This window comes from Lycium barbarum, chromosome 6, assembly GCF_019175385.1.
Source record: "Lycium barbarum isolate Lr01 chromosome 6, ASM1917538v2, whole genome shotgun sequence".
Classification (NCBI taxonomy): domain Eukaryota; kingdom Viridiplantae; phylum Streptophyta; class Magnoliopsida; order Solanales; family Solanaceae; genus Lycium; species Lycium barbarum.
The window spans coordinates 19,501,753-19,518,074 of record NC_083342.1 but is presented as its reverse complement, the minus strand read 5'-3'; the positions used below and the strand labels follow the sequence as shown (position 1 = coordinate 19,518,074).

Genomic DNA, 16,322 nt, shown 5'->3' with positions numbered 1-16,322 from the left:
CAGGCGGAGCGCTCTGTCCAAACCCTCGAAGATATGTTGAGGGCATGTGTGCTAGATTTTGGAGGCAATTGGGGTGATCACCTTCCACTTATTGAATTTGCATACAACAATAGCTATTACTTTAGTATTCAGATGGCCCCATATGAAGCTCTGTACAGGAAGAAGTGTAGATCGCCTATTGGATGGTTTGAAGTGGGAGAAACAAAGTTAGATGGCCCAGATTTGATTCAGCGAGCAGTAGAAAAGGTCAAGGTTATTCAATAATGACTACTAATAGCTCAGAGTCGTTAGAAATCCTATGCGGATAATCGTCGGCGAAACTTGGAATTCAAAGTCAATGATTGGGTATTCTTGCAAGTATCACCGATGAAAGGCGTGATGAGATTTGGCAAGAAGTGGAAGCTTAGTCCTCGGTATATTGGACCTTATGATATTGTGCACAAGGTAGGACAAGTAGCTTATGAGTCGGATTTGCCTCCAGAATTCGAATCAGTCCATCTAGTGTTTCACGTATCCATGCTAAGCAAGTGTGTGTTGGAGATCCCTCCAGGATTGTACCTGTAGATGATGTACAAGTCACTGAGAAGCTGTCCTATGAGGAAGTACCCATTGCTATTCTGGATAGGCAAGTCCAAAGGCTTAGAACCAAGGACGTGGATTCAGTCAAAGTCTTGTGGAGGAATAATAACAGGGAAGAGATAACTTAGGAAGCTGAGGAGGACATGAAATCTAGATAACCGCATTTATTACCACTCCCAGAAGACGTGCAGACAGAGTCATCAGTGCCCTATGGTACGTGAGGTGTCTTTAAAATAACTTCTTGGCCGTGCATGGCCATCTCAATATAAATGTTGATGTCCGATGAGGCATTGTATATTCTGGGCTGTTATGACAGGACATAGTGGTACAATTACAGGGGAAACTTTGTCAGAATTTTTGTAGGAGTCCCTAAGAGCTTAACATTCGAGGACGAATGTTCCTAAGGGGAGAGGAATATTAAATCCTGAAAAAATTTCGCGCTACCAAGACTATAGACGGCTTAGTATGAATTCAAAGAAGAGTAAAGTCATACAAGGATTAAGGATGAAGATTATATTATATGAGTAGTACATGGGAAGTTAATCAAGTCGTAAGAAGGACCCTTAAGCCAAATGTGGGCATAAGCCTTCCAAAAAGGATAATTTAAGGAGATGTTTTCGGACGATCGGACTGGAAGAGGCCAAAACGCCATTATAAGTTTGGAGTTTAGAAACACAACAAAAATGAAAGATGTAGATAATTGAAATAGATTTCCAATCATAGGTCGTAGGCCCTCATACGATATCGGGATCAAACGTTATGGACGTTATAAGATTGGTTGTCAGGGCAGGAAATTAACCCTGCGCGAACGCGCCAGAAAGTGGCGCGAACACGCTGAATAAATTTTAAGTAGGTCCAAGTAGAACCTAGACCGTTATAAAAAGGGGTCACCCCCCTCATTTCCTCAGCCAAAACACCCCAAATCCTCTCTAATCTTCTGGAAATTTCCCCAAACTCCCAACACCCATTTTTAAGCCAAAATCAGATATAATTCCTAAATTTCGATCCAGACGGTGTATAGTTGCGACTACAAAATCTTATAGTGACGCTTTGTGGCTTAAGCTTAATGTGGAGAAGTGAAGATATAGCAATATTATCGAGAGGAAGGTATGAATCTTTTATTATTAATATTAATCTTGGTTCCTTTATGGATATGGAGCTCTTAAATAGTTATAAAATAATTTGGTTGGTGGAAATATGGGATAAACACCATATGGAATATTTATGATGTATTTTGGTATTGATAATATTATGGTTGATGTTGGTATTGTTGTTATTGTTGTTGGTTGCTGAATTAAGATTTTGGGCTAGGCATATAAACAGGGGAGATTCTGCCTGATTTTCGGCAGGATATAAAATAGTTTGATTTGAAAACATAGGGCAAGTGTGTGGTAATGAGTCTGACGTTAGTGTGAATCCTTTCGAATGTAGATTTACGAGCTCGGGCGGATAAGCGTAGCTAATAGGAGGTCGAATAGGTATGTTAAGGCTCGTCCCTTTCTTTCTAAGGCATGATCCTATGTTATGTTTCCATTTATATATTTCCATGACCTTTTTGATTTCAAAAGTTAGAAGTTCATGATTCAAGGCATGACTCCTTTCCTGATAATCCATAAATGTTTTCCAAAATGTTCGTATTTTCCAAACCAGAGATTTATGATTCTCTAAGCTCTTATGAAAACAACGATGGACATGCTCTTACCATGATAACGATGATGTCAAAGATGATGATATTTCTATGATGATTATGATAATGATGATTTTATGGTTAAGGATCCCAAGCTTATGATTTCAATGTTATAAAGAGAATGTTGAGTTATTTCATGATTTTCTCGATTTTATTCATCGTTGTTGATCTCGCCTTATAATAATTGTTCATTCAGGGTGGGATAGAGCGATGATGATTGTTCCATACTATAAATCGGAGGTTACCGACCTTACATCACTCCGATAGAATCGTAGCTTTTCTTTGGGCTCTCATGCATGCTACGCATATTATATATCTACCTATCTATATATATATATATATATATATATATATATATATATATATATATATATATATATATATATATATATATATATATATATATATATATGGGGTTATGGGAAAAGGGTGAGGCGTTATATACGCATAGCCACCTAATCAGTTGGTATATCATGATATCGTCTCGGATGCGGGATGCCCGGACGCGCAATATGTGGTTAAATGGATCGGGACGTTCGTTCCTCGGCACTATTATATTATATATATACATACATATATATATATATATATATATATATATATATATGGATCGGGTTGTACGTTCCGCAGCAATATAATATATTTATTGATCAGGTTGCACGTTCCGCAGCAATATATATATATACATGGATCGGACTACACATTCCGCAGCACTATTATGATACCTATGCATGAGAAAGATTTTATGAAAGGCTAAGCATGCATGGTATACGCCTTAAGAGGCACTCAGATGTACAGGTTACCCTTCTATCTCATGATATGCTCAATGTGTCTTATTATATTATTTTTCATGTCTTACATACTCAGTACATTACTCCTACTGACGCCCTTTCTTTTATGGACGCTGTGTTCATGCCCACAGGTAGACACGTAGACGCACCTGATCTCTAGGAGCTCCATCAGCGGCATCTTGAGAGCGCTCCAGTTGTTCCGGAGCTACAGCTTATTGGTACTAGTCTTATGTATATAGTTGGGCATGGTGAAATCCTGCCCCATCCTTGTGGATTTATGTATCTTATTTAGAGGCTCATAGACAGATATACGTGGATAGATGTTTTGTAACTTTGTCCGTCCTTGTTGTTGTATAATATTTTGGTAAAACTTATTGACATATGCTTACGGGTATAGCTAGTGATGACTATATTGAGTAAAGTATGCACGAATTGTCCACGTGGCCCACCTGGTAGCGAGAATGGAATGTTAGATCAGAGGTGTTCGGTATATGGTACCGGGTACCCGTCATGGCCTTGAGTGGGGTCGTGACAGTTGAACCATGTCCTATTCTTTCGGTATATCTAAATCCTAAAGGTAATGTTTTATCCATGCCCTATGTCTCTGACTCAAGAGTGAAGCCTACAAATTGTGCTCCATGCAAGTCACACTTATGCCTTAGTCTTACTTCAATGCTCATGAACTCAAGTCCATAGGCCATGGTATACAGGTACTCATGTAAGCGCCATGTTTTTCAGGTACCCATGTCCCATGTCATGCTACTCACGTATTCATGTTTTATGCCATATTAATCCCGTCCCATGAATGTTCCATGTTACGTCCTTCGGTTTGATGTACGCATGCCACGTTTATGTTCTAAGACGAAGTGTCTCCTATGATTCGCACGAATAATCCTTTGCTCTCAATCCTCTATGATCTGCTCACTATAATAAGCAAGATATGCCAAGGTTGTCACACCCTAACCTTATTAGGGTGTGATGGGCACCCGACCCCATATTCGGAGCCGAGCGAACCCTCAGAGTCTGATTACATACATACTCTTTTCAGATTTTCAAATCAAATCACATGAAACATACAGTAAGGCTTTCAGAAACTTTCTTTCTATCGTTCACAAATCAAACAAAATCTGTAGACATATGGAATCTGTAACATATCACAAAATATCACATCGGCTGATGAAGCCGATTAAAAACTAATTTTCTGTACCCACGACTCTGTCTGCAAAGTCTCTAACACAAAACAGAAATCACAACTTATGTACGCTCTGACTCGACAACGCTCCGGAGGGAAGTGGAGCTCGCCAATCCCGCTGAAACACCTCCTAGTAAAGTCTTCTGCTCATCTGGGTGTACCTGCGTGGCATGAAACGCAGCCCCCGAAGAAAGGGGTCAATACGGAATATGTACTGAGTATGTAAAGCATGGAATAAAATGAACAGAATCACAAGCGAAACAAATAATACAGAAGATTAGTACAGGAGTAAGTGCGATATGAAAATTAATAAAAACAACTTACTGGGAACACAAACCATGCATGCCAAGAACGGTATCCGGTCCCTTGCGTGGCGCCACCCTGCCTTTGGCGCCAGACACATCTAACTCCAGAAGTTTTGCTCCGTAATCTCCGTCACAAATCATAATATCATAACATAATAACATATCATATGTAGTTCGGCGAACCATAACACATCATAACACCATAACACATCTAACTTCGGAATACATATATGGCTCCCGGCCCTCAAACGGCGAACCCGGTGAACCATACGCACGATACATACCGGCCCGGGACTCGGCGAAGGAAATCATGACATATGCACGAGCAGAGTAGTGAGAAACTAAATGCACATAAATCAAGACTCGATGGAATAATCGAACGTGCTATCAGGATATTCGTAGCAGATTACTCAAACAGAATACTTATATCAGAATGCTTATATCAGAATACTTATGTCAGAATACTTTTATCAGAATACTTATGTTAGAATACTTATATCAAAATACTCATATCAGAATACTTATATCAGAATACTTATGTCAGGATACTTGTATCAGAATACTTATGTCAGAATACTTATATCAAAATACTTATATCAGAATACTTATATCAGAATAGTTACGTCAGAATGGGGAATACTCATATCAGATTACTCGTATCGAAGTACTTATATCAGAGAGGGCATACGAATCATAAAAAACTCGGAATTAAGGAGTAGGGTTACCTCAAAGTACATATCATAACTTACTTGGCTCTAAGACATGCCAAAGAAATAAAGGGTAAGCCTTACATACCTGTTCCACGTCCTGTTAGCTATGCTTATTTTTCCAAGCTTGTTAGTCTACATACAAAAGAATTCACATAATCATTAAATCCATTGTCATTCACTTGTCTTAACTTCTCAAATAAATTCACTTATATTCTGCCAAAATTTCGGCAGCATCTCCCCTGTAAATATACCATCCCCGAGAATCTAACTCGGCCAATTTATCTATACAATCCGAGAATTCAACTCGGCCAAACCAACAACAATGCCAACAATTATTCTAGCAACACTGCAATATTCAAAATGATCCAATCAACATACAATGCCGCCCACACCTTACCAACTTTAATGAAAACATTAGCAACACATTTTCTCTCATACTAGATTCATAACCATATCAATAACCACACATTAACAACGTCATATTCATACAAATACGAGAATTCATACTAATGTCACATTGACTTTCACAACAATACCACAATGATTACAACTTCACTCCAAACCAACAAACCTTCATTTTCCTCGTAGATTCTACATCGACAACCATCAAAGTACTAAATAAAATTGACTCGTTCTTCTTCTACACCACACAAGAACCCCGCGGATACAACACCACATGCATATTTCCATAAATTTCCATCTTTTCTATGCATTATAACAACAAACAACATACTACATAAAATTAATTCAAGATCTTTATTCACTATAACACACGCACGGCTACACTCCACGACACGCATATTTTCATATATTTCATCCTTTCCTACACTCTACAATACTCACAATCATCCATACACATGAAAGAGAATTGAATACATACCTTTTTACTTAACTTCTGCTTACTCGGCAAGGCTCCAAACTTGCACAACAAGTGTTCTACTTCTTCCAACAATCACTCCAAGTTAAAGAGGACGTGCTAATTAGTTGGAATGCTAGGAAAGAATATTTTTTTCCTTGATCACCTTCCATGACCCATGTTCGGCCATGGTGGCCGAACCTCTCCCCTCTCCTCTTCTTTATTTTTCTTCTTTTTCTCTTCTTTCTCTCCAATTTCTTAAATTAAAAAGATGACCTCTCATATATATATACTTAGCTTCTTCCAATATCATATGAGCACATGGCCTTCTTCTCCATTTTTCTAGAGTTTTCTTTAAATTAAAATAAAGATGACAAATTTTCTTATTTTACCATAACTTTTCCATATTTACAAAGAAGACTAATCTCTTCTTTCTTTTCCTTTTTTTTTTCTAGAACTTTCTCAAAATGACAAATATGACCACTTGTCTTATTATTATTTAAACTTTAATCCATACATATTTATAAGTAGCACCATTTAATAAAATGTGACCATATGCCACACGGCCAACATAGCTCATTCAAGAAGGTTCTTGAATTATTTGTGAAATTCTCATTTTGCCCCTAGACTTTCCTCAATATTACCATGAACCATTTTGCAAGTTTCCCTTTTTGCCCTTGGCTTTTCTCAATATTTCCATACTAATAATATTCATAAATAATACTCCCCAACAACTTGTGCGTTAAAATAATTTCGAAAAACAGTCTTGCCGCTAATTTTTCGCAAGTACCTCGGATTTTTCGAACGTACAAAATACGGGCTATAACAAAGGTATTCCTATCTATGTTTAAGAGCAAACAAGAGTTCCTTTCTTGCACCCTATGGTGCTTAGCTCAGGAGTATTCTACTAAGATTCAACGTATTCATGTCATGCCAATGCTAGAGCTTTATGAATACCTATGTTAGGATCAAATTCTTGTTATATGACTCAAGTCTGTCGCATTCGCACAGAGTTGCGCTTACTTTCAAAGCCTGAGTCATACTCTTATCTCATATTATCGTGGTGACATACGAATGTCTATGATCAAGTCCTCAAGTGTCCAAATCCTACCCACGCTTAGTATTTAACCCTCATGTTGTGACAATCATGTTTTTGACATTCAGATCCCATGTTATGATATCCATGTTTACACGTATTCCTATCTCATGATAGTTTAGCACTCATGTATTCATATCAGCCAGTCTTCATATATTTATGTCCCACGTCATGCGCCTTACGCCCAGGCAATCATGTCATGTTTGTGCCTATTTCTAGTACTCATGTCATTCGTGCCTATCGATTCTCTTCCAAACCCTATGTATAGTAATCATGTAATCATTCAGCCAATATCTGTGTGTTCAGGCCAGCTCAGTATTCATGTTAGCTACATTCAAGATTCACTAATCACGTTATGTCACATTATGCGTAATAAGATACCCTATGAGTTGTGTGTTGGTACTTTAGTTAGTTGGCAGGCATTTGAGAAATATTGTGAGGGTCTGAATTATGAAGGAAGTCCTGCCATAAATTTTGTAGATTCCAGAGTTAGTAGCGATTCTTAATCACTAGTCATAAATCGAGGACAAATGTGTCACGATTCTCATTCATGTAGGTACTACTCAGTTTCATGTTCCCGTGTACATGTTTCTATGTAATCACGTATTCAATTATCATGATCCATAACCATGTTCCCACATAACCATGTCAAGCTCTTATGTTTTATGTCATGTTTCTTACACGTTCATGTATTCAAGCCATGTCTAGTCTCATTCTTGATCATGACCCATCATTCGAGGACGAATGATCCCAAGGGGGAGATATTGTAACATCTCGGATCTTCGGGCTAAGGTTTAATGCGTAAGATGGAGGGTATAATGGAATAAATATGGTAGATATAGGAAGTGTTTTGAAAAATAATCAAGTCATAAGAAGAGTCTTTGGGCAAACGAAAGTCGGAAGCTAACCTACGGAGCGTGTTTTCTAGTGAGTTTGCACCATGTCTCCCTTAAAATGCATATACGGAAAAAAATATATAAGGAATTTGGGAAAACATCCTTCTTGAAAGTTGTAGATATTTGAAATACCTTTCCAAAGGTATATTATGGAGGTCAAAAAGACATTTGTACAAAAAGTTATACCCGTTTTACTAAACTAGTGTTATGCCGATTTACGGTAGAATTTATGGGCCGTAGATTTGGGACGTAAAACAGGTCCAGAAAGCCCAAATCACTGTAATTGATTTACGGTAGGATCTAAGTACCGTAAATCTTTTACAGTCCGTAAAATGGGGTGTAAAACAGGTCTGGCAGTAATTTTAAAACTTCGTTTTAAGGCTTTTTCACTTCATTCTTCACATCCCCAAGCCCTAGAACGACCTCCTACCCTCTCCCATCATTAAGAACATCAAGGTAAGCCTATTCTAATCATTCCAAGTCAATTCTAATATATATATATCCTTGTAATATAAATAAGAAATCATCATTTCTAACCTAGGGTTTTCAAGAAAACCCATCTCAAGGTTCAAGATTCAAGATTTTGGAAATCTTTTTCAAAGTTCAAGTCTTTAATTCAAGTTTTGGAGCATTACCAGGTATGTAGAGTTTCTATCCACATGTGGAAACATCTTTATTCTTCCGTACACCATGTTTTTCCATGATTATACAAGTTACACCAAAACTAGGGTTTTAGCCATGTTCATGATAACCCTAAGTACATGTACCATGATATACTATAATTGTATGATTACTTCGTTATTGTATTCTTAATAGTGCCTTTTGGTTATTGAGAATCTGTCTGTAATCCATGAAAACTCATACTTTACATTCCATGAGTTTGTACATGCGAGTTATTAAATGTAATGCTTATTTACACAAATATCCTACATGTCCAGAAGTTTTCATGCAATTATATTATATTATTATATCCATGATATGATACAAGATACTCACGTTTAATACAAGTCATGTTTTATGAAATTCATGGGATTTGTCACGCCCCGAACCATGGCCTGGGCGTAACACGGCACTCGGGCCTTGCTTGCATGTGTCCGAGCGAACCTCATGGCTTGCTTGTCAACATGGGCATCAAAACAATATAATCTATATGATACAATTTAAATAAATCATGAAAATGTAATTTGCGGAATAAAGTCTTGAAATTATCTCATAGCATGAAATATCATGGAAACACAATAGTTTTCAAACATAAAAGCATAACTGACTCTGTGAACTAACATATGTCTATGAAACCTCTAAAACATGTCTGAATACTAACTACCAGGACATGGCCCTGGACTACCATAAACTGAATACTAATGCAGACTCCATGTTGAACCCCAAGAGAAGTGGGGCTCACCAATAAGCTGATATCTGAAGTGATCCTACTGCGCAGATGTATGCTCCTAAAAACCGATATCTGCACCGTGATTTCACGAAATAACTTGTAATCATGATTTCACGAAATAACTTGTAACATGGTTTCATGAAATATCTTGTAATATGGTTTCATGAGATAACTTGTCACAGTCTTGCAAACATGTTCTTGATTCATGAGTAATAACAATAGTTCATAATTATATATATATATATATATATATATATATATATATATATATATATATATATATATATATATATAATTGACTTGAAAACATGCTTGTAACTTGCTACATAAAATCATAAAGTTTCATATAAACATAATGAGAACACATAAGGAAGAATTCATGGATTAAGCTAGGGTTCCTAATAACCGTAATGGAAGATTAGGAATACAATAACGAATATAGATACAAAATTCATGTACATAAATACATAAATACGGGCTACCAATATGTTGGTTTTAATGCCCTAGGGCTTGAACTTCATGGATATCAAGAAACGGAGCATGGGGAAGAATGTAGACATTCCCACATGTGGATGGAAGTTCTACATAACTTAATTGCTCCAAAACTTGAATTAAAGACTTGAGCTTTGAAGAAGATTTCCAAAATCTTGAATTCTTGAACCTTGAGATGGGTTTTCTTGAAAACCCTAATTTTAGAATGATAATTTCTTGTTTAGATTACAAGGATAGGTATTAGAATTGAGTTGGAATAATTAGGGCAGGCTTACCTTGGTGTTCTTGATGATGGAAGAGGGTAGGAAGTCGTTCTAGGGCTTGAAGGAATGAAAAATAATGACTTGAACTGGTATGGACGAATATATACTGTCCTGTGAAATTGCAGTTTACATCCAGCACAGTGCTGGCCGTATTTCAGTTTACGGGTCGTAAACTGAAATACGATCCGTATTTTGCAATACGGACTGCACTGCGTCTCTTCAGTAAAATTTTCATAACGCTTTGCACAAATGTCCGTTTGACCCCCATAATATACCGTTGGAAAGGTATTTCAAAGCTCTACAACTTTCATCAAGGAAGTTTTCCCAAATTCCAAATACGTTTTGAAATACGGGCCGTAAATAGAAATACGGTCCGTATTTAACCATGTGACATCAAAATGCCAAATTCCAGAATGTTCAGAAATTCTTGGTTTCAGTTTATGATCACTATTCATGGGTGTAAACTGAAATACGGTCACTGTTCATGGGCGTAAACCACCGTCTTACAACTGAACAGAGAAATTCTAACTCTCACATTCTTTATCTGATTTTCTAAGTCTAGGATCATGATCAAAGTTCAAGTTAAAGGTACGGAGTGTTACAATATCTCCCCCTTGGGATCATTCATCCCCGAATGATGGGTCATGGTTAAGAATATGGCTGGACATGGCTTGAATACATGAACATGAATGAAACATGACATAAAACATAAGAGCTTGACATGGTTACGTGGGAGCATGATCATAGATCATGAGAACTGAATGCGCGATTACATGGAAACATGGTTACTGAAGCATGAGACATGAAACATGAGCGCTGGATACATGACAGGAGCGTGAAACATGAGACATAACATGACATGGACTACAGAAAGTTACCTTGAAAGTTCTCTGCTTGTTGTTCAAACAAAAATGGGTACTTGGATTTCATATCCTCCTCGGCTTCCCATGTAGCTTCCTCAACCTTCTGGCTCCTCCACAAGTCTTTCACTGAGGCTACTTCCTTAGTTCTCAACTTGCGAACTTAACGGTCAAGAATGGCTACGGGGATCTCCTCATAAGTCAACCCATCCTTAACTTTTATAGTATCAGCCGGAACAACCAACGACGGGTCTCCAACACACTTCCTCAACATGGACACATGAAACACGGGATGTACAGCAGCCAAATCTTGTGGTAACTCAAGTTCATAAGCTACTAGACCGACCTTTCGTAGAATTCTGTAAGGTCCAATATATCTGGGACTTAGCTTCCCTTTCTTGCCAAATATCATAACACCCTTCATGGGTGAGACTTTAAGGAACACCCAATCATCAACTAAAAATTCTAAGTCCCTTCGCCTCACATTTGTATAAGACTTCTGGCGACTCTGAGCCATTTTCAAACGCTCCTGTATTAACTTGACTTTGTCCATAGCCTGATAAACCAAATTTGGTCCTAACAACTCTGCTTCACCAACTTCAAACCAACTAATTGGTGATCTACACCTTTGCCCATACAGAGATTCAAACGGTGCCATCCCAATGCTAGCATGATAACTGTTATTATAGGAAAACTCGATAAGAGGCAAGTAATCATCCCAATTACCTTTGAAATCCAAGACGCATGCTCTCAACATGTCCTCCAGAGTTTGAATAGTACGCTCTGCCTGGCCATCGGTCTGCGGATGAAAAGTTGTGCTAAGGTTCATCTTGGTACCCAATCCTTTCTGAAAAGATTTCCAGAAGCTCGCTGTAAACTGAGCACCACGATCTGAAATAATGGGCACTGGTGTCCCATGCAATCTGATGATCTCATTAACATACAGCTTGGCATAATCTTCTGCTAAATCTGTGGTCTTTACTGGCAGGAAGTGCGCCGACTTAGTAAGCCTGTCAACGATCACCCAAATAGAGTCATATCTCCTGGCTGAGCGAGGTAGACCTGATACAAAATTCATATTGATTATTTCCCATTTCCAGATAGGAATATCAATATTCTGAGCCAAGCCACCAGGTCTCTGGTGTTCGGCTTTCACTTGTTGACAATTCGGACACTTAGCAACAAAATCCGCCACATTCTTCTTCATATCGTTCCACCAGTAAATATCCTTAAGATCATGATACATCTTACTGGAACCTGGGTGGATGGAATACCTGGAATTGTGAGCTTCTGACATGATTCGCTCTCTGAGCCCATCTACACTGTTTCTCCTTGACTTCAACTACTAAAGAGGAAAGAGCCCTATTCTGAACAACCACACCACCATCCTCGGAGTCCAAAAGTCGAACTCCAAGATTGGCCAAACGGTGAACTTCCTTTGTCATAACTCTCTTATCCACGTCCACGTGGGCTAAACTTCCCATGTAACGCCGACTAAGAGCATCAGCTACAACATTCGCTTTCCCCGGATGATAAATAATATCCATATCGTAATCCTTAAGCAATTCGAGTCATCTCCTTTGCCTAAGATTCAGCTCCCTTTGTTTGAAGATATACTGCATGCTTTTATGATCTGTGAAGATATCAACATGCACTCCATACAAATAATGACGCCATATCTTAAGTGCAAAAACTACAGCTGCTAACTCTAGGTCATGAGTCGGATAATTCTTTTCGTGAACCTTGAGCTGACAAGATACATAAGCTACAACCTTACCATGCTGCATTAAGACACATCCGAGACCAACTCCCGAAGCATCACAATAAACCACGAACCCTTCGGTTCCTTCTGGTAAAGTCAAAACTGGCGCAGAAGTCAGTATCGTTTTTAATTCCTCGAAACTACACTCACAGGCATCTGACCACTGAAATTTAACTTCTTTCTTCATCAGCTTGGTCAATGGTGCTGAAATAGACGAAAACCCCTCTACGAAACGTCGGTAATAGCCTGCTAGACCCAAGAAACTGCGGATATCTGAAATTGATGCGGGTCTGGGCCAATTCTTAACGGCCTCAATCTTCTGAGAGTCAACCTGAACACCCTCACCAGAAATCACATGACCTAAGAAGGCTACTGATTTGAGCCAAAATTCACACTTAGAGAATTTTGCATACAACTTGCGGTCCTTAAGAACCTGAAGAACTATACGAAGGTGTTCTGCGTGCTCGGCCTCACTACGGGAGTAAATGAGGATATCATCTATGAAGACAATGATAAAGTGGTCGAGGTATGGCTTGAAGACTCTGTTCATGAGGTCCATAAATGTTGCTGGGGCATTGGTCAAACCGAAGGACATGACACAGAATTTGAAATGACCACATCTGGTTCTAAAGGTTGTTTTAGGAATATCTTGTCTCCTAACCTTAAGCTGATGGTAACCTGATCGGAGATCTATTTTGGAGTAACATTGGGCAACCTGAAGCTGATCAAATAAGTCATTTATTCGTGGAAGAGGGTATTTGTTCTTGACCGTGACTTTATTGAGCTGGCGATAGTCAATGTACATGCGCAAAGAACCATCTTTCTTGGGAACGAAAAGGACTGGGCACCCCATGGAGAGACACTGGGTCGGATAAAACCCTTGTATAAAAGATCTTTGAGTTGAGCCTTAAGCTCACGTAATTCAGCTGGAGCCATCCTATAAGGTGGAATAGATATAGGTTTCGTACCTGGGAGTAGGTCAATTGCGAAATCAATTTCCCTATCAGGAGGGATTCCGGGAAGATCCTCGGGAAAGACTTCTGGAACTCATTAACAACAGAGACTGACTGAAGAGTTAGGGTCTGGGAAGATGAATCCCTAACCCGAACGAGATGATAGATATAACCCTTAGACACCATCTTTCTTGCCTTGAGGTAAGAAATAAACCTACCCTTAGGACTCACTGAATCACCCTTCCACTCTAAGACTGGCTCATTAGGAAACTTGAAACTCACAGTTTTGGTTCTACAATCAACTGACGCATAACATGAATATAACCAGTCCATGCCCATGATTACATCAAAATCTACCATTTCTAACTCACATAGGTCAGCTGGAACAACATGGTGATAGACTCTGATTGGACAGCCCTTATAGACACGTCAAGCTATGACTGACTCACCAACTGGAGTTGACACTTCAAAAGGTTCTTTTAGCTTTTCAGGTTCAATACCAAATTTCCTAGCAACATAAGGGGTGACATAGGATAGGGTGGATCCAGGGTCCATGAGAGCATAAACATCGAAACTGAAAACGGTGAGTATACCTGTGACAACATCATTACGGTTGTCGATATCCTGGCGCCCGGTCAAAGTATACAAACGGTTTGGGCCACCGCTTGTGTTGTCGGATCTAGCTGGTACACGTCCTGCCTGAGTTTGGTTATTATGAGGAACTGATGAATTTACTGACTGAGTCCGATTACCTCCTGTGCCCTGTTCGACTGAAGGGCAATTTCGCTGAACATAGCCCGGCTGGCCACACCCATAGCAAATATTTGATCCAGAGCGGCACTCCCCAGGATGCCTCTTCCCACACTTAGCACAAATCGGATTGGTGAAGTTACTCTGAGTCACACTGGCCTGAGACTGGGAGCATGACCACCTGAAATTCTGTTGACGATTATCATTCCTGAACTTGGAAACTGGAGCACTTGCCGTGGACGGAGTAGGTCCGGCTGACCTGTTCTTAAAGAACTTTCTATTTTCATTACCGCTGAACTGTCTGGTAGACTTGGCCCTCTTGTTGAACTCCTTGTCTTTCTCTTTCTGCAAGGCTTCCTCCTCCTTCAGCCTTGTCTCATTCCCCTATACGAAAGCAACCATCTTGGAGATAGTCATTCCCCCATTATGTGCGACAATATTGGCCCCATCGTACAAATAGGGATCAAAACCTCCAACAAACCTCCTCACTCTTGCCCTCATATCTGGTACCATATATGAAGCATGCTTAGCCAGACTGATAAATTCTAAGTAGTAGTCTTGAATTGACCTACCATTCTGTTTAAGCTTCAGGAATTGCTCAGCCTTAGCTTCTCTGACTTCTATTGGCATGAAGTGGTCTAGGAAGGCACTTGTGAATTCATCCCATGTAGCATCAGGTGCATCCTCACCTCGGGATAATTCCCAAGATTCAAACCAGGTGTTAGCAATGCTCTGCAGCTGATGAGCTCCAAAAGTAGCTGTTTCGATTTCCGTAACTGTCATAATCCTGAAGATTTTCTGAAGAGCATCGATGTAGTCCTGAGGGTCCTCATCTTTCTTTGTCCCCGTAAAGACTGGGGGATTCATCCTGAGAAAGTCCTTAGTCTTAGAAGACTCTCCATTACCTCTTGAGCTTGACCCAGACTCCTGATGTTGGGCCTGAGCTGCTACCAGCTGTGTGAGCATGTTGATAGCACTCTTAACATCCCCATCGGAAGCACTAGGAGGTGTAACGGTAGGGGCGGTTGGAGTTGTTGCCTGAGTCGGAACAGTCTCTTCATGAGCTGCTTCCACGGTAGCCCTTTGGCTGGTGGTTGTGTTCCTCTTCTTGTACTTTCTTTTGTAAGGAATTTTCTGAAAACACGTACATGCACGAATTAGGAAGATATCCTAAAAGTACTGCTCTAACTGCACGATCTAGAATATAAAAGAATTGAGACATTTCTGAATGTCTTGGTGGTCAACTGTTTATATGTGTGGGGCCCTCACACATATAAAAGTGACCCTACTGGACACGGTTTCATAGACTCCCTAAAGACACTTGAACCTAGGCTCTGATACCAAGCTTTGTCACGCCCCGAACCATGGCCTGGGCGTAACACGGCACTCGGGCCTTGCTTGCATGTGTCCGAGTGAACCTCATGGCTTGCTTGTCAACATGGGCATCAAAACAATATAATCTATATGATGCAATTTAAATAAATCATGAAAATGTAATTTGCGGAATAAAGTCTTGAAACTATCTCATAGCATGAAATATCATGGAAACACAATAGTTTTCAAACATAAAAGCACAACTGACTCTGTGAACTAACATATGTCTATGAAACCTCTAAAACATGTCTGAATACTAACTACCAGGACATGGCCCTGGACTACCATAAACTGAATACTAATGCAGACTCCATGTTGAACCCCAAGAGAAGTGGGGCTCACCAATAAGTTGATATATCTGAAGTG

General features: G+C 39.3%; 1 pseudogene; it reads right to left on the bottom strand.

Annotated features, from left to right (window-relative positions):
- Nucleotides 1–15,804, bottom strand: part of LOC132643903 (probable LRR receptor-like serine/threonine-protein kinase RFK1) — a 30,649-nt pseudogene extending 14,845 nt beyond the window's left edge.
- Between the last annotated feature and the right edge of the window lie 518 nt (nucleotides 15,805–16,322).